The sequence below is a fragment of the Siphateles boraxobius genome, unplaced genomic scaffold, assembly GCF_051911475.1.
Source record: "Siphateles boraxobius isolate OS27281-9 unplaced genomic scaffold, OSU_SipBor_1 86, whole genome shotgun sequence".
NCBI lineage: Eukaryota > Metazoa > Chordata > Actinopteri > Cypriniformes > Leuciscidae > Siphateles > Siphateles boraxobius.
Genome location: NW_027509215.1, coordinates 3,057,638 through 3,082,367, shown reverse-complemented (window position 1 = coordinate 3,082,367; position 24,730 = coordinate 3,057,638). Strand labels below are relative to the sequence as shown.

Genomic DNA, 24,730 nt, shown 5'->3' with positions numbered 1-24,730 from the left:
TAGCTTAGAACGGGGTCAAGAAGTCATAAAGCGGCATGAAAGTGATAACTCTCTCATGATCAAAACATTCTAATTTTAAAATGTGCCACCTGTGTGACTTTGTATAAAAAGTTGTCAGATGATTCAAAATCACCAGTCTAACCAGAGGTGTGAGTGACAGGAAGTCACATGTTGTGACTTCCTGTTGTGGCACGGAGGTTGTACGTCTCAGCTCCTGAGGCGAAAGCAACTTTAATTATCGCCTTCTTCGTTAGGCTAATTAAAGGTTGCTTAACGAGCAATCTTACAGAGGGTGTTTAATCAAAGGCATTTTCTCAGTCTGTAGTCAACACTTCTTTCACTTAACACTGAATGTAAAGATAAAGTCATGAAGTCATTTTCCACAGGAAAGTTGGTGCACTATTAGTGTTATCTGGAAGCTTGCATGCTGTCATCTCAGCTGGACAAAAGGCGTTTCCCTGGAGGCACCTAATGGTACGTTTAAATCAAAGTGTCTCGAATTCGATTTATAGCTCTTTATAGAGAGTTTATCTTGCTCATGCTGCCACTCTCGTCCCAGATCTCATTACAAAACCAATCAGTTCAAGTGTGCCAGTTTGTGCCAGTGCAACAAAAAAAAAAAATGTTTTTTTTTTAGCATATCAAAACCTAACAAGTCCAGTTCAGTAAAACAACTCTGATTGTTGAATTTCTCTTAACATACTTACTATAGATATTATCACTACAATAAACCTAAATAAATTAAACAACCTGACAGACATTCTAAATGTTCTTTATGCAAAGGAGGAAGTTCAGTATTAATTATAAATATTATAGTATATTAATATTTTGAATAAACTTTTTTTGTTATATTTTCAGTTTTTGTTTTATTTTTAGTATTTTTGTTAATTGCTTTTGTCATTTTTATTAGTTTTTTTTTTTTAAATATTTTATTTAAATATTTTTATTTTCGTTTTAGATCAGCATTTTTATTAGTTCAAATAAAATTTATTTCAGTGAGTTGCCATAGTTTTACATCTAATATTTATATTTTATTTCAGCTTTGCTTCAATTACCCAAAATTATTTTTAATACTTTTAGTTAATAATCCTGAATCGAATGTTGACTTATTTTAAATTTATCGAAGTCTTTTTTTAGACATAACTAACTCAACCAAAGGCATTGGTTCTGGACAGATTTTTTGACCAATGGCAGACAAGGCTTTCCATTTAGGAAACCTAAAAAACAGCCGTTATTTCTCCAATTCTGTTTCGTGCCACTAGAAAGACAAAACCGACACGCTTAAATATATTTTTAAATTACTATCGCGTGCCAAAAAGCATGAACATGAGACAGACATTTGTGTGCTGCTTATGCTGATATTAATACAGTATATACCCTGCCTCACAGGTGTTGGTGGTTTATAAGGTCACTACAACAGTGTAAATAAATGTGTGTGTGTGCAGAAGGAAAGAAAAGAGAAGAGAAGAGAAGAGAGAGAAACACTGAGAGAGAGTGTATTCCTAAGCTGTCAAGTCAACCACTGCCCTCCACTCATAAACAGTCCTTGTTTCCGCTCTCTCAATGACATATCCAGCTACACATGGCCCTTGACCTTTTCTACCGCTGCCTGTGCCTGATCTCCCTCTTCAGAGCTTTCGTAGTGGTGTCGAGGACCTGGGAATTTCCAGAGCGGACACACTAACAGGACAGAACGCTAAAGTTAGATTAGCATATAACGCGTAGCATTCAAACATCACAAGACCCAGAGACTCAAGAACGTGCCATACACAGATCTCTAGGTAGTATGTCTCTGAAATAGAAAGCAATCTCTAGGATTCACTGTATGAACTATTTTCTAGTCAGGAGGCAATTCCACAAAACCTTCTCTCTCTTTCAGAAACTGAATGTTTAAAATTGGAACATGTTGCATCATGAAACCAACCAGTCTCATCCATACTGTAACTGAGGATCAGTTGATGTTTTTATCCTTGAGACGACGAAAGTGGCTCATCCATGATTTCCCATAATGCACTAATGCTGCAGTATAGTGTAAATGATTTATCACCATGATGTCATACCAATTGGAGCATGACATTTCAATGAATTACGCAACACTAGCAGAATAAAGACATGACTAGGCCTCTCAAAATAAAATAGTGATGTCACAGTCAGCTAGACTTTTTGGGCCATTATTTTGTTATAACTTGACAATACCATTGGCTGATTACCCGATTATTAAAAGTGAAACCTACTGGCAATCTTATCAATGGATAGATAAGGCCTGTTCATGTAAAACATGACTCCAGAAGCAAAAACCATTAGAGAACCACAAATCTAGATATTACCTGAACTGAAAACATTATTGAAGTTGTTCACAAGTGACACAACTAAGCAGTTCATCTGCAGGTCTGTAATGCATGTTTGAGAAAGAAATGCATGAAGAGATACATCTGAATGAGAGGACACACATTTTCTAAGATAAATTATAATCCCTTTCCTGGAATTTGTGACTACATCTTACATGTGTGTTTCTCTGAACATACATGTTCTTTCCTGGAAAACTTCCACACATTTTTATCCATTTAGTATTAACATTCGCCTTGATGTTAAACCCATAAAGACACTTCCGTGCGCACACAAACTCTCATAGAGTTCCCGGAAATGTCATCTTCACGGAGGGAGCGGCTCTGTTGCCTTGGTGATGTGAGATAGAGCACATATAGAAAGACTCCCTCAGGGCTTTGTTTGCCAGCCTCTCAAAGCATGCTGGGAATAGCAGATACACAAGAACACACAGGAACAGAGAGAGCGAGAGAGAAAATAACCATCATCAGCAGTGCCGTAATTAGGTCACGAGAGTGCAAACGCATAGGACGACTAAAGCAGAGAGCATATGTGTCACTGTGTTTACGGCTATGAACATGTTCTTTCCACTACAAGCAGTGATGTGTCTGTTTATCTCCGTCACACACACTGAGAAACTGAGATTGTATGTCACACACTATCTGATTCTCCAAACCATTCAACCAAACTAAACTCATTTCTAATGAACTCAGATGTAACTTTTACTGTTAAACAGACACCAATATTGAACATGACTGATGTTTTGACAACAAGACAATCAATGCTACTCTCAGTGTGAATTGGTTCAAACCATTGAGACCGAGGTCAGAGATCAAAACTGCAGTTCATTCACACTCACATTTATTTCAATAGCGCATTTCACAATACATATCGTTTCAAAGCAACTTCACAGAAAATACATGTTTTTATGGTACAGTTAAGAGTAATCAGTTATCAGAGGCGACTGTGTCAAAGTTATATCCATATGGAAGAAATGTAAAGTAACAGTTGTAAGATAACACAAATCATGCATTTAGCTAACATCATGTTTTCATTGAAGCAGAAACAATGAGCGTGTTAAATCAATGATGAAGTGGTGTGATCATAATGATTACAACATGTGGAAAAAAAATTTGTATGTTAATTCATAGTTGGCGTCATCAGTTCACAGACTAAGGACAAACTTGCTGTCTCTCTCTCTCTCTCTGTGCCCATGCGGGAGTGAGTGGATGGAGTTAGCGTGTGAGTGAGAGAGTGAGTTTTTTTTTCTTTTTCTCCCTATTTTTTTTGTTGTTGTTTGTGGTGGCAAACATTTGTTTTTTATTATTTTATGTAACTGGTAGCAGGATTTGAGGTGAACTAAGGAGCGCAGTCTTCCAGCAAGTGCTGGTTGGCAATCGCGTCCTCTGAACGCCTCAGCTATGATCGGCTTTCAAGCAGGCATGGAATCAAGATTTCACCTGCAATGAAGTGTTCAGTGGAAGAGTGTAGTTTGTAGTTGGGAATGTTGTCGGTCACGACAGCATAATGTCAGCGTTTCGTATGAATAGCGTTGTGGTGATTTCTTTAGATAACATTGAGAAAGTGAACAGCGTGGTGCAAAACGGAATTGTCATACAGGAGACTTTCACGCCAGTAATGCCTTTAGTTCAACCGCCAAAAAAGATAATTTTGTCCAATTTTCCCCCACTCATAAAAGAGGAGTTGCTGATCACAGAGTTGTCCAGACATGGAAAAATTGTCACAAATGAGAAAAGTTCCATTGATGAAAAGGCATAAATTCTTTGCAATCTTGCATTGAGAAATGTGATTTTTTTAATTGTTTGATAATTCTCTCAAGATATGAGACACAAAGTGATGAGCCATGACCCATCTTGGGTCAATGGGAAGGAGTGGTGCTGTGCTCTCATATGAGTTCTAGAGGAGGGGGGGCTGTATTATTTGCTAAACATTTTTCTCCTGCCTCTTTTGAGGTGAAGCAAGAAATTCCTGGTAGACTTATTGATACAGGAATAATTGAAAAATTCAATGTTGTGTTTATTGAGGTATATGCTCCCACTAATGGCGCTTAGAGAGTTTGTTTTTTGAATAATTCAATGGAATTTTGCAGAGCTGTAACTCAGATGAGCATTTTTTTTAGGTGGTGATTTCAACTGTACAGAGAATTATGTATTAGATCGGAATCATACTGAACCTCATGAAGCCTCAAGCCATGCTATACGAACATTGATTGAGACTCATAAATTGAGTGAAATATGGAGCCGTTTGAACAAATAGGGGGGAGGGTCGTTATGAAGAGCTCAGTGAATTCAAGTGTGGTATTGTGATAGGATGTCACCTTTGCAATAAGTCAGTAAATTTCATACCTGCTAAATATTCCACAGTCAACTGTAAGTATTATTATTGGTTATTGGAAACTGGAAATGTTTAAAAACAGCAGCAACTCAGCCACGAAGCAGAGGACCAGGTGAAGTCAGAGAGCAGGGTCACTGAGTGAAAAGTCACCAACGTTCTGCTGATTTCATAGCTGAAGAGTTCCAAATTTCCACTGGCATTAATATCAACACAAAAAACTGTGCAGTGGGAGCTTCATGGTATGGGTTTCCATGGCCAAGCAGCTACATGAATCGTCACATCACCAAGTACAACGCCAAGCGTCAGATGGAGTGGTGTAAGGCACATCTCCACTGGACTCTGGAGAAATAAAAACGTGTTCTGTGGAGTGACAAATCACACTTCTCTGTTTGGCAGTCTGATGGACGAGTCTGGGTTTGGCGGATGCCAGGAGACCGTTCCTTGCCTGACTACATTGTGCCAACTGTAAAGTTTGGTGGAGGAGGGATAATGGTATGGGACTGTTTTTCAGGGGTTGGGCTAGGCCCCTTACTTCCAGTGGAGGGAAAACATTATGCGTCAGCATACCAAGACATTTTGGACTATGCTATGCTTCCAACTTTGTGGGAACAGTTTGGGGAAGGCCCTTTTCTATTCCAGCTTGACTGTGCCCCAGTGCACAAAGGACCATAAAGACACGGTTAGATGAGTTTGGTGAGGCAGACTGGCCTGCACAGAGTCCTGACCTCAACCCCATCAAACACCTTGGGAATGAACTGGAACGGAGATTGCGAGCTAGGCCTTCTCACCCAACAATCAGTGCCTGACCTCACAAATTCTCTACTGGATGAATTGGAAAACGTTCCCACAGAAACACTCTAAAATCTTGTGAAAAGCCTTCCCAGAAGAATGGAAGCTGTTATAGCTGCAAAGAGGGGACAAACTCCCTAATAATGTCTATTTATTTAGAATGTTATGCCATTATGTATAATAAATATTTCTTGAGCACCAAATCAGTATATTAGAAGGATTTCTGAAGAATCATGTGGCAACGAAAACTGGAGTAATGGGCACTGAAAAATTCAGGCACAGGAATAAATTACATCTGATCATGTGATCCTGGGTGGTGCATTTGAAATCTGAGGTATTTTCACACATGATCCCAAAAACTTACCAGTTTGTTTGTTTTACAAAGAGTTACACAGGAAGACAGAAATTGAAATAAACTTGAATTCAAGACACAAAAAAGCTATATGACGCAAAAGTTTCATTTGATAAAACAACCTTAAGAACCGTAAAACTGTAATTCTGTGCTTAAGGTAACACAAAAATTGCCCAAAATAAAGTGAGTAGGGCATAGCAATGTTTGAACTCACCCAAAGAAAAAGGAAACAAAGAGGTGTAGCGGCCAAGGCGACATTTCCAATCACCCTCCTGCCAGGCTGCAGTCTGTGCTCTCACTAACACGCACACACACACACACACACACACACACACACACACACACACACACACACACACACACACACACACACACACTAGCTTTTACAAGAACACAAGGGAGCGTTTTAAGTGTATTCTCAAGTGTGTATTAATATCTCTTTCTCTTGAGCGGGGATCGCCGCATAGTATGTGTGTGTGAGTGTTTACAAAGGGAGAGGATGTCCCCAGTTGTGTAAAGTGATATGAATCATCTTTGTGAGTGTTGAGAGAAAGTGTGTGTTTGGTGCAGAGATAACTCTAGGTGAATTCCTGATGAGATTCAAGGAGCTTTTCCGAACATACACGCGCGCACACACACACACACACACACACACACGGTTTAGCTGGAGGGAATGTTAGCAGTCGACTCACGGCAGGAGAAAATGAGAGCAGGACGGAGAAATTAAAGAGCTTACTCACCACAATCTGTACACAGAGAGAAAGAATGATAGAGAGGATAGAGGGATGAAAGGATGAAAAGAAGGTGTAGAGGACACTTCAGACCTCTTTAACTTCATTGTGACCTTATTGAGAGAGTTTATAAACATTTATGCCAACTTTGTCATTTCATGAACATGTGTCGATAAAGTTACAAATCCTCTGCCCTCTATGTGTACCACTGCATATCCTTGACTAGTCGATATGTCTGTATTTCCCACAGGGCCTTTGGTCACAGTAAGAGCTTTGTTTGCAACATTTGCATACTAGCAAACTACTATTTTCTACGATAGAAGGATATGCTAAAAGTAATACGAGTAGTATACTAGTCAGTAGTTCCGAATTCAGCATGTGACCAGCCAGAGGGACTCTCCCAGAATCCTCTCTGCTCTGACAACAACTGTGAAGCTGCTTATGTAACAGAAACCACACTCTTTGGTGGCCTAACTACTGATTCAGGGGGCCAGGTGGATAGACCAATCTAGTTTTTTATTTAACTAGCTTAAAAAAGTTTTGAAGTAAAAAATTAGATGACTAACTTGTAAGACTAAGCAGTTTATGCACACAACAATTGATTGGTTGAGTCAGATTGGTCTAAAATGTGACGTGTGCAGAGAAGTTAATTTAACCAAAGAGTTTACTGGTAGTTCTTTTTTCAACATATTTAGAAATGATGGCTCAGGTCCATCCTTTATTATAAAACCAGAAGATTTGTATGACCTGTTCAGTCTAACAAAAGCAACACCTTTGCTCCATTTTTTCAAGCTGCATGAATTAAAATATAATTCATGTCGGCAAATGGTATGGAACAAATTTAAAAGTACAATACTTATGTTTAGTGACTACCAAGAACTATAACATACAATTACTATGACATCAACAGACAAATACCATTTCAAGTACAGACTAAACAGTTTGCAAGGATTTTTGAACATAACACTAGCGACACACACACAGTTTCAACTTAATCTCATCCTTAATGCCTTCTCCAGCCTCAGAATTCATAAACCACACACACAGTCTTTTCTGGTTCTTTCTTTACATGTGTGTGACACACAAGAAACAAGAGTTGAAGATAGTGAATTAAGTGAGGGAGAGACAATGAGAAAGAGAGATAAGCTATTTCTGCTGACCTTGAAAAGAGTTTATGATTCAATAAATATTCTAGGCTAGTACACACACTGCAGCAATAACACTGACCCTAACATTCAGTGCCGACTTCTGACTTGCACACATGGGATCATGATTTTTTTCTTGACCCTATGACCTTACAACAATGTTGTATCAATCAACAATCAGCCTATGTTTGTGTCTTTGCCAAATTGAGCTCATCATAAAGATGTCTTTTTAATAAAATGTGCATATTTACTGTTTTAAGTTTTAAAATTCAACCTTGAATTTTTCCTAAAGTAAAGCTTACAATTTAAAATGTGAAAACCACAAATCTGGTTGTAAATATAATTTTCAGTTTTAGTCTTCAAACATTTACCCTTTTGATTATTTTAATGCTAAAACTTCAAACCTGCTGATTTGTTTACAGATTTAGTGCCCTTTGTTGCAAGTTTAATGTAAATTTTTGTATTGGCTTGTTTGCACTACAGTGCAATTTTTAAGACGTTTATATGCTAGTTTCCAATAAGTTTAAAATTGTATTGCTAAATCCTCAAACCTACTGGCTTGTTTTAGCCTACTCTTTTAGAGCCCTTTATTGAAAGTTTAGTGTAAAATTTCATATTTCACTTATAAAACGGCTTGCTTACCGTATAATTTTACGTTTTTAAGAAGCAAGCTTATATGCTAAATTACCACAAGTAATTTTAGTTCCAAAACCTCACCGTAACCAGCTTGTTTACCGTTTTAGTGTCCTTCACAAGTTTACTGTAAAGTGTAATGTTTCTGTTCTTGTTATTGTCTTCGTTAGTCAAATTTAAACCATTCAAACATAAACCCTATTTGCTGGTTTAAAGTAAAGTTTACAATTTTAGAGCTAAACCTCAACACCGCTGCCTTCTTTACATCTTTAGTGTCATTTACATAATTCACTGCAAAGTTTACAGTTTTAGTTATGTCTCAACCATCTCAGCTGGGACTGAGGGGCTAAAGATGGAAAGACAAGACAATATTTTCTTGATATGTTTAATCATGATCTTAAGTCAATCTGTGGCAGTATTCCATGCAAAAGGATTTGACTTTATTAATCTTTTCCCAAGCAATCTCTGTGGGTGAGTCTGTGTGAGTCAGTGAGTGAGGAAGAGAGATAAACACTTTATTTGATTTGTCAATACTTCTAATTTACTCATGTTTTACTTAATTTTACCTAGTGTGTGTGTGTGTGTGTGTGTGTGTGTGTGTGTGTGTGTGTGTGTGTGTGTGTGTGTGTGTGTGTGTGTGTGTGTGTGTGTGTGTGTGTGTGTGTGTGTGTGTGTGTGTGTGTACTACATGAAGCCAGTGTGGGGTCAGAGCTGCCAAACACCTTCCTTCTCTGCAAACATTGAAGAAACAAAACAAGCCTGAACTGACCGGAGCTAAAGGTGAGCGGAGGACGACGTGATAGAGCACCAACCCGCTCAAACTTACTCTGGCATACGTTATGAGAGCGGGAGAAGGTTCTAGAGTTGATTATCCTGTTAAATGTATGCAGAAGCATTGCGGAGGATTTGGAAATAAAAGACACATCTCTGTCCATCTGTTGGATTTCGAAGCATAGAATGTCAGAGACAGGGTAAAAGACAAGATACCTGTGTGTGGGCGAGAGGGGGAAGGACTATGTTTTTTTTTCTGTGCTTGTCTTTTTTGAAAAGGGCAGAGGACTCTGGCAGCATCTGAACTCCCACAGGAAAGCAATAAGAGTTACTTTTATTCTGAACTCAACAGACATCAAATCTAGCACAAGAACACTCCGCTGTCTAACACCCCACACACTTCAACACTATACACCCACGAGAGATGAAGCCCAAACTCCATAAAGTTTTACTCCAACACAAAAAAGATATGTTTGAGGTATAAACCCCAAATCTCCTGCAAAGTCAGTAAAAATCTGCCTTGCTGAATTATCAAAAAACACATACTCCAGAAAAATCAGACCCCTCCTGGCTTTTTGTACATTTAATGAGTCAAACACCCGGTGATCGGTGCTAGTGCATGTGTCTTGCCAAATCCAAGACCCCGTTCAACCGCTCTGGACCTTCCAATGGACAGGAGTCAAAAAGCTGATAGTAAGCTAATTAGATAAATATGATCATAACAGTACTGCAATGCGTATAGCATGGTATAATATAATAGGGCTGTCAAAAATAACGCTTTAATTTCCGCAATGAATATTTTCTGTTTAACGCACTAAATATTTAACAGCATCGTTTTTTATCTTCCTTTCGTTAGCGTTACAGTAAGTGCACAAATAAGAGTAAATACTTGCAATACTGATGTTACATATCGAAAGGATTGATCCTAACATAAAAATATTGATACAAATGTTTTAACTAGTAATTTTCTTACTTACAATGAAGATTAATGCGCAAAATAAACTTTGTGGGGGAAACATGAAATCTCTCATTCATTCACAGAAAGCTGATATTGACAGAGACAGAAACATCACTATATATTACTATAAACTATATACAACACTATATTAAAAGGTACAGCAGCAACATTTGACATTTATTTTCATGGATTTATGCAAAGATTGTTTGAAGTTCACATACATTAAGAGAGGATGTAAACTTTGGGTTAAATGATCAGGGTAAATTGTACCTATTTTGTCATCTGGGAAACATGAAAATATCTTATGTTACTTCTGTAGGTCAGTACTAAAAAAAGTTTTATCTTTAAGCAAAATACAGGTACATTGGTGTGTACAGGTACACACCAACAACCTGTTCAAATGTTTACAAAAAATAAAGGAATAAATAATATATATATATATTATTAATTTGCTAAAGTTTTTTTTTAAATCCCAAAATGTTTGTTTACTTTTTTGTAGCTTTGGTAATATTGTGATGCTCTATTTTAAATGCATAAATTTACATATTTTGATGGTTAAGAAGAATCCATTTAAGGATTTCTAATCAAAAACCAAACAGAATATCGTAACCGGACCGCCCACCATCCCTCTTGTTCAGAGGTCCAACAGCGGTTCCATTTTTAATGGGTACTTGGATTTGGCATGACACCAGCAGCCTGAATTACACAGTAGTTGAGAGTTAGTCCTGTGGCTCAAAGGTTTTCTGTCCGATCCAGATTCCTCTCTGCTTCTATCCAGTTCTTTGCTTTGTGACTGAAAACTGGGCAAAGGTTAAAGACAATGACCTCTTCTGCACCTGATATCTCAGCAGAATGACTTACTGAGTCAGCACATCTATTTGAGCTGACTGTCATGAATATCCAGCATTTTAATTCAACCACAAACGGTAAACACTTTTCACACAGCAGGATGGATCCATTACCTGAGGGAGGTCAAAGGGACATCAATGAAGCGGTACGAGTTTTAAAAATTATGGTATAAAAAATTGTTGGAACAAATAAAAAAATGTTTCTAAATATTTTGTGGGGTTTACCCTAGACCCCATTATTTCAAGCAATTGCCCTGGGTATCACATAGGTTCTGGCTTTTTAGTGTGTTCAAATCTCCCAGGGAAGTTTATATTTATGAGCTGGGAAGTCATAACTACAATGTTAGGTGCATTCAAATCACTTTGGTCAGAGTATGTAAATGAAAAATATATATATCTGCAGACTAAAAAAATTACAGCTCCAGAAAGTTTTCCAAGAACAGTGCAATGCTTCAACCAGTCAAGTCTTCTTCAGTGCCTGATGAAGACCTGATTATAGTCGAAACGTTGCCGTCATCTTTTAGTCTATTGCATCCAACATGTTTTCTCACTAACTCGAAAACACTGGGCTCAAAGAAAATCCAGTTTTCCACTTGTATTTACAGCATTGTGTTAACGATTTCCACTTGTAAATCTCATAAATCTGCATTCATCTAGTAAATCTTTCTGACATGATGCACCATTTGTACTGGGATGAATTTTTTTTTTTCACCAGACCAGTTCAGCGCAAATCCAATTTGCCAATTTCATTGGGTAAGGTTAGCGTGTAGGGTAGGGTTGGGATAAGATTCCAGCATCAAGCTGTCCACACCAGACACAGCTCGACAAAGAGACGTGATAAAATCAGCCAATCAGAGAGCGTGTGGGCGGAGTCTCTGCAAGCACATTGCACACGCAACCAAATGGATAAGTACATAATCAAATTCTTAAATATTAGCCTACCTACACCATTTAAACATTATTAAAATGACCTACCGAGTGACTTAAACAGTCTTTGTCATAGAATACACTTGTTTGTTCACAGTTTAAACATTGTTTCCTTTAAAAAATTCAAGATCTATTGTCGCTTTTAGTAGGCTTATGGCTATAAAGGTCACAAAAAATGATATTCAAGCTCATATTAGATGCTTTTAACATTAAAGCACTGGTAATATTTTCTTAAATCTTAGGCTTCCCTTTTGACTGTTCTTGTGTAAGACACTGCTCGTGTGTTCGGAATCAAAAACTTCTACCCGACAGATGGCTGATTTTACAGGTTTAACGGTAGACTTGAGCTGAAGTTAGTGAATGTTGTTTTTTACCTTTATATTTATCTCAAGTGTCATATCACAGTTGCAAAAAGATTTGGACTCCATCATAAAGCAGATGTCATAGAAACGGCTGTGGGGCAGAATTTGCGCTGAACTGGTTTGGGAAACAAAAAAAAGAAATCACACTTTGTACTGACACATTCCTACATGTCATCTGCTTTATGATGGAGTTAAAATCTTTTTGGAGCTGTGATATGACACCTGAGCTAAATCTAAAAGTTAACAAACAGCATTTACTAACTTCAGCTCAAGTCTACCGTTAAACCTGTAATATATTAGCCATCTGTCGGGTAGGAGAAGTATTTGATTTCGAAACCTGCTAATGAAGTAACAGGCACTGTTTTAGACTTCATTAAAATGTAAGAATGTTTTAAAGTGTTAGTTCGGAGAGATCTTGGATCAATATGAATCTGCTGGAGAGGTTGCAGTGGTATAAAGTGGGGCAAAGAAACCAAAACTCTACAGATGCGACTGTTGCTTAGAAACAGTTTATTCCATGCCCGATCCACTCACGACAGACACAGCTCTGCGTGTGAGCACACAGACACATTCACATGCAGATGAAAGCATGCCATGCCCACATATGGCCCCACATGTTTGTTTGTATATATGTAAAGTATATCTTATTAGGGAAGGCAGCTGCTGCTTCTAATTAACTGTATTGTTAAAGAGGGGCTACCATATACAGCCTTTATAAAAGAAAAACAAATAAATAAGAAAAACAAAGAAAGCGATAGTGACAAAAAGACTGCATCATTTGTTAGAAGGTGACAGAAAGTTGCAGGCAGACAGAGGTGCATGCTGAACAGGATTACATAACGGCAGCAAGGGTCCTCCTCCTCTCTCACATTGTCATTAAAATCGGATTACATGTACAGAGAACAAACGCTTTAAATCCACTGCAGCAGGTCTAGGAGAAAGGAGAAGACAGTCAAACGGATGGATGGGTGGATGGATGGATGGATGGATGGATGGACGGACGGACGAAGAAAAAAGACTGTCAAACAAAGAGACAGATACACAAACTGTTAAATAGAAGTAGAGATGAATACAAACAGGTAGATAGAATAACAATCAGACAATAAATCAGGAATCAGGAGATAGATAGATGGATGTTTGACCTTCTTTAAAAGTTTTGAAAAAAATAAAAAGTCCTTTCTATTCATAGATAGGTAGAATACAGTGTATGCTAGTAAAAATACATTCATAGAATTTTGTACCATCATAGACAGACAGACAAAACTATATGAAAGACAGATATATCTCTAGAACAATAGATTAAAAGACAGACTGACAGACACTACAAATCATATCTTCTGGTGCAGTAAGTGTTTTTTGAAAAGCGTTGCTGAAAAGTGGATCGGACTGAGCACCAAAACACACTTGCAGCCAATCAGCAGTGAGGGGCATATACACTTAAAAAGAAGGGTTATGATCAGGCAAGAGGTAGAACCCGCATTAATATCGGAGAAGCTTTCCCGTGCTGGAGGACATTAAGGCCTGAAAACAGACAGCGGGATGGCTATATTTCTTCTCGATACATGATTAACGTTGGTTTTGTGCGTTTAACAGAACTAAGATATGCTGTCGTTTTCTTGAATATACTCATGTCATCTTCGCTTGTTTGTTCAATTACATTATTATTATTATTATAAGCTTGAAACGTCTAATCCCTCCTCCACTGCACAGCTCCCAAAGTGTGTCCGAAAAGTGTGATAACATTCTATGTTTTTCCTTTTGGTTCCCCTTTTAGTGATCGCTACAACCACTTAATCTTGACACATTTGTAATATATTACTTAATTGGACTATTGTGTTATGTAGGAGCTGTTCATGGAAACTGTTTGTTTTTTGGGATGGAAGGATGAATTTGCCATCATAGGAGTGGATTAGAAATTAGAAATTTGACCTGAATTATGTTTCCATCCACCTATTTTTATGTGCATTTTGGGATATTGCATAAAAGACTGCTGGATGGAAACGGCAAGTATAAATTCTAAAAATTTGCTCATTCGAGTCGGATACATTTTTTATCCGATAATAAAAATTACAAAAATCGGTATAATTCCCTCCCAGAACTATCTTACACAACTGTGATCCCAAACAGCAGGCATCCGCCTCTGAAAACAAAGTAACGCATTTATTGTTTGGTCAGCGCGCTCTGATACGCAAGTAATTTTAAGGTTTTATGCAATATTCCAAATTTGTGCATAAGTTAAATTCGCAACTTTGGATTGAACTTGGTTTTGATTGAACCTAGCTATAGACAGACATTGCTTACATCATACCCTCAGGCGGCAGGCACCGCGGATTCCGTTATAGTTGTTGCCTGTGTTGCATAGTGTGTACATGAATGTGGGGGCGGAGGCATGATCCTTTTGAGTAGGGGCGTGTTTGTTTTGGTGATTTCAAATATCAACCGCGTTTACCAGAAATTGCTTGCTGTACCGGCTTTAAGTTAAATTTCTGAGGTTTTTTTTCCAGAATGAGTTTCACTAAAGCATCATGGCATCACCAACAATAAGCCTGTTAAATGTATTGCACCCTTATACACTGTATTCCGGAATCGACTACCTATAGTTTTATTTGGAGGTATACGGTTTGTACGTGATGAGGCTAAAAAAATTTTTAAGTTGAGAGAAAAGTGAACTGATATTATGTTCAAGTGAAGGTTGCTAAATAAAAATGTTACTAAAAGGATAAACAGCACTGAGCAACGTTCATTTGTTTTTCCTACACGCGAGTGAAGGTGAATGGCGCACTCGGATGCTCAACAGGTTATGGGCCCAGGCAAGGAAACAAACGAGCGTGAGTAAGTCAGATGCAACGTATTACTTGTTCTATGAAGCTAACAATAAAGCTTAAACTGAAGAGACATATAAGAAGAAAAGTCGGCGATCCTACAAAATGGCAAACAGAGCGGTAGGAGTCATGGCACCACAATCTTTGTTTGATGGATCCGAAGATAAATATGATCTTTGAGAAACGAGATTTTTAAGCTATTTACACACTCTAAAGCTAAAAGAGACTATGAGCCCACTGGTGCTAACGAAGAACAGCTAGCAGAAGACAGACGGAAGAATGCTGATTGTTATCCTTGTAAGACTGATAGATGATAAAAGATAATCACCTATCACAGATAAGACATGAAGCTGCTGACAATGGCAGGAAAGCCCTAAGAATACTGAAAGAGCATTATTCAGGGAAAAGCAAGCCACGAATAATAAATATGTACACATCGTTAACTGAGCTATTCATGGCAGACAACGAGAGTGTTACAGACTACTTGATAAGAGTAGAGAACATCATCACAAATCTGGGAGATGCAGGAGAAGCCATGAGTGATGGATTAACCATAGCAATGATTCTCCGCGGATTACCAGATTTTTTCAAGCCGCTAGCCGTCCACATAACACAGAATGAGGACGACGTTACGTTCACAGATTTTAAGAGAAGACTGCGGATTTACAAAGAAGCACAGAAAATTAAAGGAAAAGAATCCACAGATAATGTGATGAAGACACAGACGAGACAAGGAAGAGGTCCTGTCAGGTACCACACTAAATAAAGAAAAAATGAAGACACAAATTTGATATGTTACAAATGTGGAATAGCCTTAAGGGACACAAAGCGAAAAATTTTTGTAAAAATAGTACACACGCGGAGTTCCTGTGCAAGAAAAAGGGCGACCAAGATGGCGTCAGAAAGGTAACAGATGAACACGATAATGACCAAGGCCATCTCTTCAAAGCTGAACACTCAGAATAAGAAAAAACGCAAAACAAAGTAAAGATGAAAGGCATCATGGTAGATACTGGAGCGACATCTCATATTGTGAGCGACATCAGAAAGTTCAGAAGTTTTGATAGGTCATTTCAACCAGAGACTTATTCAGAGGAATTAGCCAACGGAATTGAAGTGCAGCGGAATGGCGCAACAAAGAGGAACGGCAGTGATTTATCTCCTAGATGACGCTGGAAAACAGCACACTGCACAGCTACGACATTTTCTCGGTAGCAATAGCAACAAATGAAAGAGCGACAATCATTTTCAAAAGAGGAGACAGGCACTTGATTACCAAAAACGGGAAGCAGGTTTCATATCCATGAAAGAGGAAACTTGTACTATTTGCCAACATTAGAAGAGGGCGTTGACCAGTGAAAAGTGTGTCATGATTTACAAATCTGCCATGAAATTTTGGGACATTGTAACCATGAAGATGTACAGAAGCTACAAGGTGTAGTAAGAGACATGGAGATAAGAGGAAACAAAGTGAGACAGGAACAGCTATGTGAAGTGTGTACAAAAGGAAAATTCACGCAGACCAGAAACCAGGACCAGACAGGAAGGCAAAGAAACCCCTAGAACTAATTTACACGGAGCATGCCAACACAGAGCAAAGAAGGACACAGATACACAGTCGTTTAAAGATGACTATTCAGGTACTATGTCCGTGTACTTCTTGAAAACTAAAGGTGACACAATGCAAGCTACAGAAAACTTTTTAGCTGACATTGCACCTTTTGGAGAAATCAAGTGCATTCGTTCAGATAACGGCACTGAATTCATGAGTCAAGATTTTCAAGCGCTGTTGACAAGGAATAAGATTAGACATGAAACATCCGCACCTTATTCACCACATCAGAAAGGCACAGCGGAGAGAGGATGAAGAACACTTTTTGATATGAGCAGATGCTTACTGATAGAGAGTGAGTCATCAGATGAGTTGTGGAACTACGCAATGCAAACATCAGCCTACGTGAGAAATAGGTGTTACAGTAGATGTACAAAGAAAACGCAGGCAAAAAGCCAGATGTTTCCAAAATGCAGAAATTCGGATCAATATGTTTTGCCCACAAACAAGAGAAAAGCAAACTGGACTCAAGATGCGAAAAAGGTGTTTTCATAGGCTACGACAAGAACAGCCCAGCTTATCTAGTATACTATGCTAACACCGAAAAAGTCCAAAAACATAGATTGGTGAAGTTCACAACAAAGACAACCAGTGAAAGAGAAACACAAACATCTGAGACACACACAAGATATGAAAACATGAATCAAAAGATCTTCAGCAGTGAAGTCAATTCTGATGAAAATGTGGAGGATGAATCAGACCATGGTTTTCAAAGTGATGTTTCAGAGAATTTGCCCAGACAGGCTGATCCCACTCAATCCGGTAGAGCTACAGAATCCGTGATCAGAAAGAACCCCCCAAGAACCAGGAAGAAGCCAGATTTCCTACATGATTTTTAAATTGAGGATGCAGAAGACAAACTGCAAACATGCATAGATTTTTGCTACAGAGCAGTATGTGATATACCTCGAACCTACCAGGATGCCATAACATCAACAAAATCCAAGCAATGGAAGGATGCTAGTATGGTCAAAGAAATGCAATCATTGGAGGACAAGACCTTCACACTCACTAAATTACCACCAGGAAAACAACCAGTTGGAGGAAGATGGGTTTACGCACTTAAAAGAGACATTGACGGATCTGAAAAATACAAGGCAAGATTCGTGGCAAATGGTTACAGTCAGAAACAAGGGACTGACTATGATGAAAAATTTTCTCCCCCACAGCTGACATGACAAGTGTGTGAGTGGTTATGCAGAAAGCTGCACAAGGAAACCTGATCTTGCACCAGATGGATGTTGAGACAGCTTATTTGCATGCACCAATAGATCACAAAAACTATTTGGAACAACTGGAGGGTTATGAGCAAAAATCTGATAAAGATGAAAAAGTTAGTATGCAAGCTAAAAAAAATCTCTCTATGGCCTTAAGCAATCTGGCAGAAACTGGAATACTGTGTTACATGCATGTTTGACAGAGAACGGTTTTACACAGAACCCAGCTGACAACTGTGTGCACACAAAAGAAAATCCAGATGAGAAATCAATCCTGATAGTATGGGTTGTTGATTTAATCATAGCAGCTAACAGTGAAAGTGTTCTGGAAAGTGTAAAAGGAATGCTCACAGAAAGGTTCAAAATGAAAGAAATGGGTAGGTTGAAACATTTCCTGGGCATAGATTTTGAACAAGCAGAGGGTCTAGTCAAAATGTCACAGAAAAGATGTGTGAGAAGAATACTAGATCGTTTCGACATGCAGAACTGTAAATCTAGGGAAACTCCATGCGAACCAAAGCTTGATTATACAGAAAATTCTGAAAAAATAAAAAAGAGCCAAAGAAGTTCAGGGAGGCAGTATGAAGTTTAATCTACTTGTCCACTTGCACAGGACCTGATGTAAGTTTTGTCGTCAGTAAACTATCTCAGTATTTAGCCGAACCAACAGAACAGCACTGTAACACAGTAAAACATGTGTTCAGGTACCTTGAAGGCACAGCAGAACAGCAATTATGCTTCAGGAGAAATGACAGAGGCTAGGACTGAGAGTGTATAGTGACGCTGACTGGGCATCTGATACAAAAGAAAGACGTAGTACTACGTAGTACAGAATACTGTGTTAATCTGAGTTAAGAAAGCTCTTTGATAATACATGTCCTTAGCATCAGCCATGCAGGAATGTATCTACTTAGAGCAGTTGCTTAAGGGTATGGACACAGACAAATATGCACAAACAAAGGTGTACAAAGACAACCAAGGTACCATTGCACTAGCCAGAAACCCAATCTGTAGGCAAAGGTGCAAGCACATTGATATCAAATACCATTTCATAAGAGAAATTGTAAATGATGGCAAGGTTATTTTGGAATATTGTCCTCCAGCCACCAAGCAGAAGAGGTTTATCGAGACATGTTTGGAACATAAAAAAAAATTAAAAAAAAAAAAAATCTATACACTAGCCTAATTTATGTAAAGGAGAATAATTATTTGGCGTTTAATTTGTTGCTTTGGTAATAAAATGGGCTAAGAGTGAGTGGGGGTGTTAAATGTATTGCACCCTTATACATTGTATTACGGTATCGACTACCTATAGTTTTATTTGGAGGTATAGGCTAGTTACCTTACTAGCTGTATAAGATTGTGTGCTACACTAATATATTACTTCAGAGGCATTAATGGCTTGTACTTTTAAATCCAAAATGTTATACATTTACAGTTTATTGATGGTCTGTGATTTTATACTGCTTTAATTTTAATAAGACTTATTGTAAAGTGAGCTTAAAGGGTGCACTACTATGAAAATCACAGAGGTTCAGTATGATTTATTAAGTAATTTCACAGATATTGTAAATAATAGTTGTTTATATTAAATATGTATAAACGTAATACATGACCTAGATTATTTATTTAGCAAAATCTTGTCCTTTAAATTTCACGTAATATGTATTAATTAAAAATTGTTGCTGCTCCAATTAAGCTCAGTGCGCTCCCTTTAAACTCATCCACATTGAACGTCTATGTAAATACCTCATAAACAGACTTTAAATATTAACTGATGGTTGTCACTTTAAGTTAATCTTTATAAGATAATTAATAACTTATTTTTTTCACAGCCTTGAGATTACAAAATCTAGACAGAACTATAGTTTATTCTGAACTACCGGCTTCAGAGCTCTTACACATAGCCTATGGTTTGATGACGGTACTTTTTTTTAAGTTGAGAGAAAAGTGAACTGATGTTTTGTTCAAGTGAAGGTTGGTAAATAAAAATGCTACTAAAAGGATAAACAGCACTGAGCAACGTTTCGTTTGTTTTTCCTACAAGCGAGTGAAGGTGAATGGCGCACTCGGATGCTCAACAAAGCCTCTCTGTCTGTAATAATGCCCTCCAACTAACCTCTAGCTGGAACAGACATTCTCATTACCTCTAACCCAGTACATCATAATGAGCATGTACACACTCACATGCACACTCATGAACACAGTCATTCAGCGTTTTCCAGATACAGATGGTCAAAGGAACAAACTGTTTCTGTGTGTTCGGACATTGACAAGTAAACAGCTGATGTGAGCATACGTGGCGCCTCAGAGGTAAGGAGCTTACGAGGAAGTCATGGAGCACTGAACCATCATATGAGCGGGGTGTTCTGAGTCAGTGTTTTAATCAAAAATCTAAATTAAAAAGCATACTTTTGTACTTGTGGATGTATACAAAAATTATAGTAATCCTCTTTTGCAAAATGGTGCAGGAGGAATTTTCGTCTCAAAATCACACTCAGCTAACACGCTAAACAGTCACAAGACAAGAGTCAGTCGTGACAGAAACACTTGAGGTTTCACACACCCGTTCACATCTAGATTAACACACAGCGATGTGTGAGATGGGATACATAACACTAATTCCCACACATATCAGTGCTGCTGCTGTTGAGAGATCGTCTTGTCTGTTAGTCAGACCCGAGATCTGTCAGGAGTCGACAGACACAACTCACTTCCTGTGGACAAACGCCATCTGGCCCTCAAACACACCTCCAAAGAACTTCCAGTCCTTGCACAGTCACACATGCACGCTTCAGGGAATGAATATTGTGTAATGCTTCCTGTTTAATTAATGATACTACTGACTATATTACTGTGTTAACTGCTCACAATCAATGCAGAGTTATTCATCTTTTTTGAGAACATAAAAAAATTATTATAAAAGATTACATGATATTATATAAAAGAATTACGGTTTTAAAAAAGCAATCACGGTAATAATAAGAAATGTTTTTTCCGCACCAGATCGGAACTATTAGAAATATTTCTGAAGGATCATGATCATCTGACATAGAAGACTGGAGTAATGCATTTAAATGCATTTAGAAGATTTAAAATAATTTGGCTGGAAAGTCAAAGGCTGAAAAATAGGAATGGAGTGACAGTCAAATGAAGGCATGTCGCACTGCATTGTGCTGATCAGGTACAAACAGTGTAGACAGCTTTGTGTTTTGATTATACTGGGACCGATCTAGGATTACCACATCAGTCTAGACAGACTAAGCTGCTGTTGTTTTCAAAACTTTACTTGGTGACAACATCATCCTGCCCTCTTGCCACTGGTGTTTGGTGGTTCTTTGTATAAGACCATCAAGTAAACAGGGCAAATGTCAAAATTTCCAGCACGGAGTGGTGGAAAACATATGGAATGGGTTCAGATTGTGCCCTGGCACTGGTATAATGTAGATGGGAAAAGTGTTTCAAAGATGAGAAACTTCACTGCAGAATCCCTGGTTTCCATAGTTACTATTCACACTGCACAACTCAAAGTCAGGATTCAGGCTTTGGCCTGTTCTAGTACAATGAAGTGGAAGTAAAACTAATACTGACCCAAAATCAGTCCCCCATCAATCTTAACCACAATCTGAAGCCAATATAAAATCTGAGCCAATGACAAACTTCTCTCAGCAGACAACTTATGAAAATCCAGCAGTCTGACAGCTAAGACAAACCACAAACACATTCAGAGAAGAACTAATACCCGACTCACAGGTTGAGGGATCAACAACACACAAAGTGTTAATACAAATTAACCCAGGAAAGAAATATATGTGAATGTGAGTTGGTTAGTTGGATCCCTATGGAAACAGGATACAAGTGTGTATGTGTGTGGTAGTGATGTAGTCGGATACGGAAGACAACCTGAAAACCATACTCGAGTAAAAGTAGTCCATTAGAAGTTACTAATTCCAATACCACTTGAGAAAAAGTCTTAGAGTATCTGATTTTAAGAGTACTTTAGTATTTTACTCACACTGAATGTAGGCTCAAATATGCACACCTATCATCTGTGGAAGGCATAAGACCATAAAATCGTGAGCTTAGAATTATATGGTTCTATCTCCACTTTTGGTCGAAATTGAGTTTTTGACATAATCTTATCCATTAGGTGTTTATTAATGCCTGTGTGGTGTTATTTTTGTACAAAAATTTTTTTGTTAGTAGTTATTAATAAAATAAAAGGTTCCATCTCACAAAACAGCAGGGATTTAAAAACTTTTATGCTCAATATCTCAGAACTACCCTAAACGGAGATAGAACTGTATAATTCTAAGCTCACGAAATGTCCATCTAATCATTGCATTTGGTCCGAATACAATGATAAGATATACTACCTGCCTGTAAACCAATGTATGTCCATACCTCCGCGCACCCTGCTCGCATAGACATCACGCGTCTTCAGCACGTTTCATGTTTTGCAGAGTTAGACAGACGTCAGTCACCGAGCACCAAAACAGCAGCCACCGATTACAGTTCCTCCTGAACCAAAACAACGAGCGTATGCTGCGTTCACGCCATAACTACTGTAAATTGGATGGAAGACACGGAAACGTGTGACGTTATACTCAGAGCAGTTTGTGACTCAAATTTATAAGTTTCAAAAGTAACACTATCAACGCCTAAATGAATCTGCTAAATGTATCTCATTTTGAACCTTGAATGATTTTCAAAATTGAAATCACTTTGAAAAGGGAAATACAATTAAAAGGACAAGATTTGCAGCGCAAGTCTAGGCTACATAAAATTATAATGAAAATACTACTGTAAAAGAAGTTTGTGAATTCTTTGTATACCGGTGTTTCGGCGCTTTTTTTAGGGAATAAGCGCATCAACAGAGTTACACCTTCATGACTAGCATAGTTCGTTAGTGCATTCGCAGCCTATTGTTTTGTGCAATTGTAAGTTGTAATATGATGTTTATTTTGTATATATAGGCCTATATCTGATTTATCTCGTATAGGATGCATTTGGTTAAGAGTAAAATGCGCTGGTGATCATCTTTAGCTTCTCCGGATTCTGCTCAAACAGCAATGCACAACATTAATAACTATGATTGGGACTATCATATTACATAAGATTATAATGAGAAAACCATTGTAATAATTCACGTTGTGAATTTTTTGTGTTCAGTTGCCGTGATTCACCGCGTTGTTGCGGGAAGACCGTGCATAGGGTGGTGATGGCGGAGTGGATAAGACACATGCCTTTGGTGTGAGAGACCCGGGTTCGAATCCACTGTGAGACACCAATGTGTCCCTGAGCAAGACACTTAACCCCTAGTTGCTCCAGAGGCGTGCGACCTCTGAAATATAGCAATTGTAAGTCGCTTTGGATAAAAGCGTCAGCTAAATGAATAAACATAAATGTAATGTAAATGCATCCACATCAGTAGTTACACATTCTGAATACGGGACTTAGTTCAAGTTCACTTGTGCATTTGCATCATTTTGTGTGGATATAAGTTGTAATATTATATTTATTTTGTGTAAATATCTGTATCTAAATATCTACTCAAATAATGTTCTCCAATGACTTGTTTGCATTATTTAGGCATTATTTTATTTATACAGTATGTAAGGCAATAGATTTTTTTTTTTCTTGATAAAAAGTAGGCCATAGGAGTGTTAAACTATTTTAAAACTCATACTTGTTCAAACTAGGCTACTGTACTATGTTTGATTTATGTTGACATGCTTGGGACATTAATGGTAAGACTTTTGATTTTTAAATCAGGCTCTCAAAAAATATATAAAAATTTGCATTTAAATTTATATCCGGTTATCGGATTTCAAATATAAAGAATTATCGGTTACTGGAATCGGCCAAAATTTTCATAGAAAATTTTCAAGGAGAAATAAAAACAAAACAAGAGGAAAGAAAGAAAGAGAAGTACCGTATGTAAGCGTTTTAGTGAAGTAGTTAACCAGGACGAATCAAGTCCTGAGTATGTGATATATAACGGCTGTGAAGCACTGTATATATGACAATAAACTAATAAAGCCTATATATTTGCTTGGGCTGAGGTCTTTAATTTATTGTGTGTGTGTGTTCGGGAAGTTGCATTGACGCAAACAGTGACATTCCAATTTAAGTTTGAAGAGAGTAAACCCTGTGTTTAGGCTATTAAGGAAATGCAATTTTGCCAAAGAAGAAATTTTACTTTAAATACCACTTTAAAGCAGCCTTCTTCGGTGTAATTTTATCCATACCATTATGCTTGACTCTAATTATTAGAATATTTGTAAAGTGACAATCGGGTGGGGGAGGTTTGGATTATTTATTTTTAACAGAGGATTCCGGGTGACGTTACAGCTGATCTAGTGTACAGTTATCAGGTACAAGGTTAAACTCAAACCCTTTCATAAATCACACATACCCAAACAGTTTTCTTTCATGTGCATCCGCTGCCCCATTTATCGGAGGAGAGCCCATCTATCATCCGAGCCCTGTTGCCCGGGTAACCCAGTTAACATTCCAGACACGATTCACAGAGAGAGAAATAAAGAGAGAGAGAGGAATTCTCCCTGATCTGCAAACAAATAAGCAACACATTTAAGAGTCCAACACACAAAGCCAGATTTTCACAAGGTCACTTACAAACTACATACATATAACCTACACAAAACTATATCCAAAACACAAAAACAGATTATATATATGCAGACACACAGTGCACACTCTTTAAAGTATAAAACACATTTTCTTTTATAGAAAATCATATCTACGACAAATTTAATTATATTTGTCTGCTTATACTGTATGCAAAACTAAGGAGAACAACAACAAAAAAATCAAGCATTTAAGAACACGCATATAAAACTCCACAAGTATTTTGCTAATT

The 24,730-nt window shown here is 37.8% G+C and overlaps 1 protein-coding gene across 4 annotated transcripts in view; it reads right to left on the bottom strand.

Moving 5' to 3' along the window:
• Positions 1-24,730, bottom strand: part of ece2a (endothelin converting enzyme 2a) — a 102,354-nt gene that overhangs the window by 71,684 nt on the left and 5,940 nt on the right. The window lies entirely within an intron of this gene.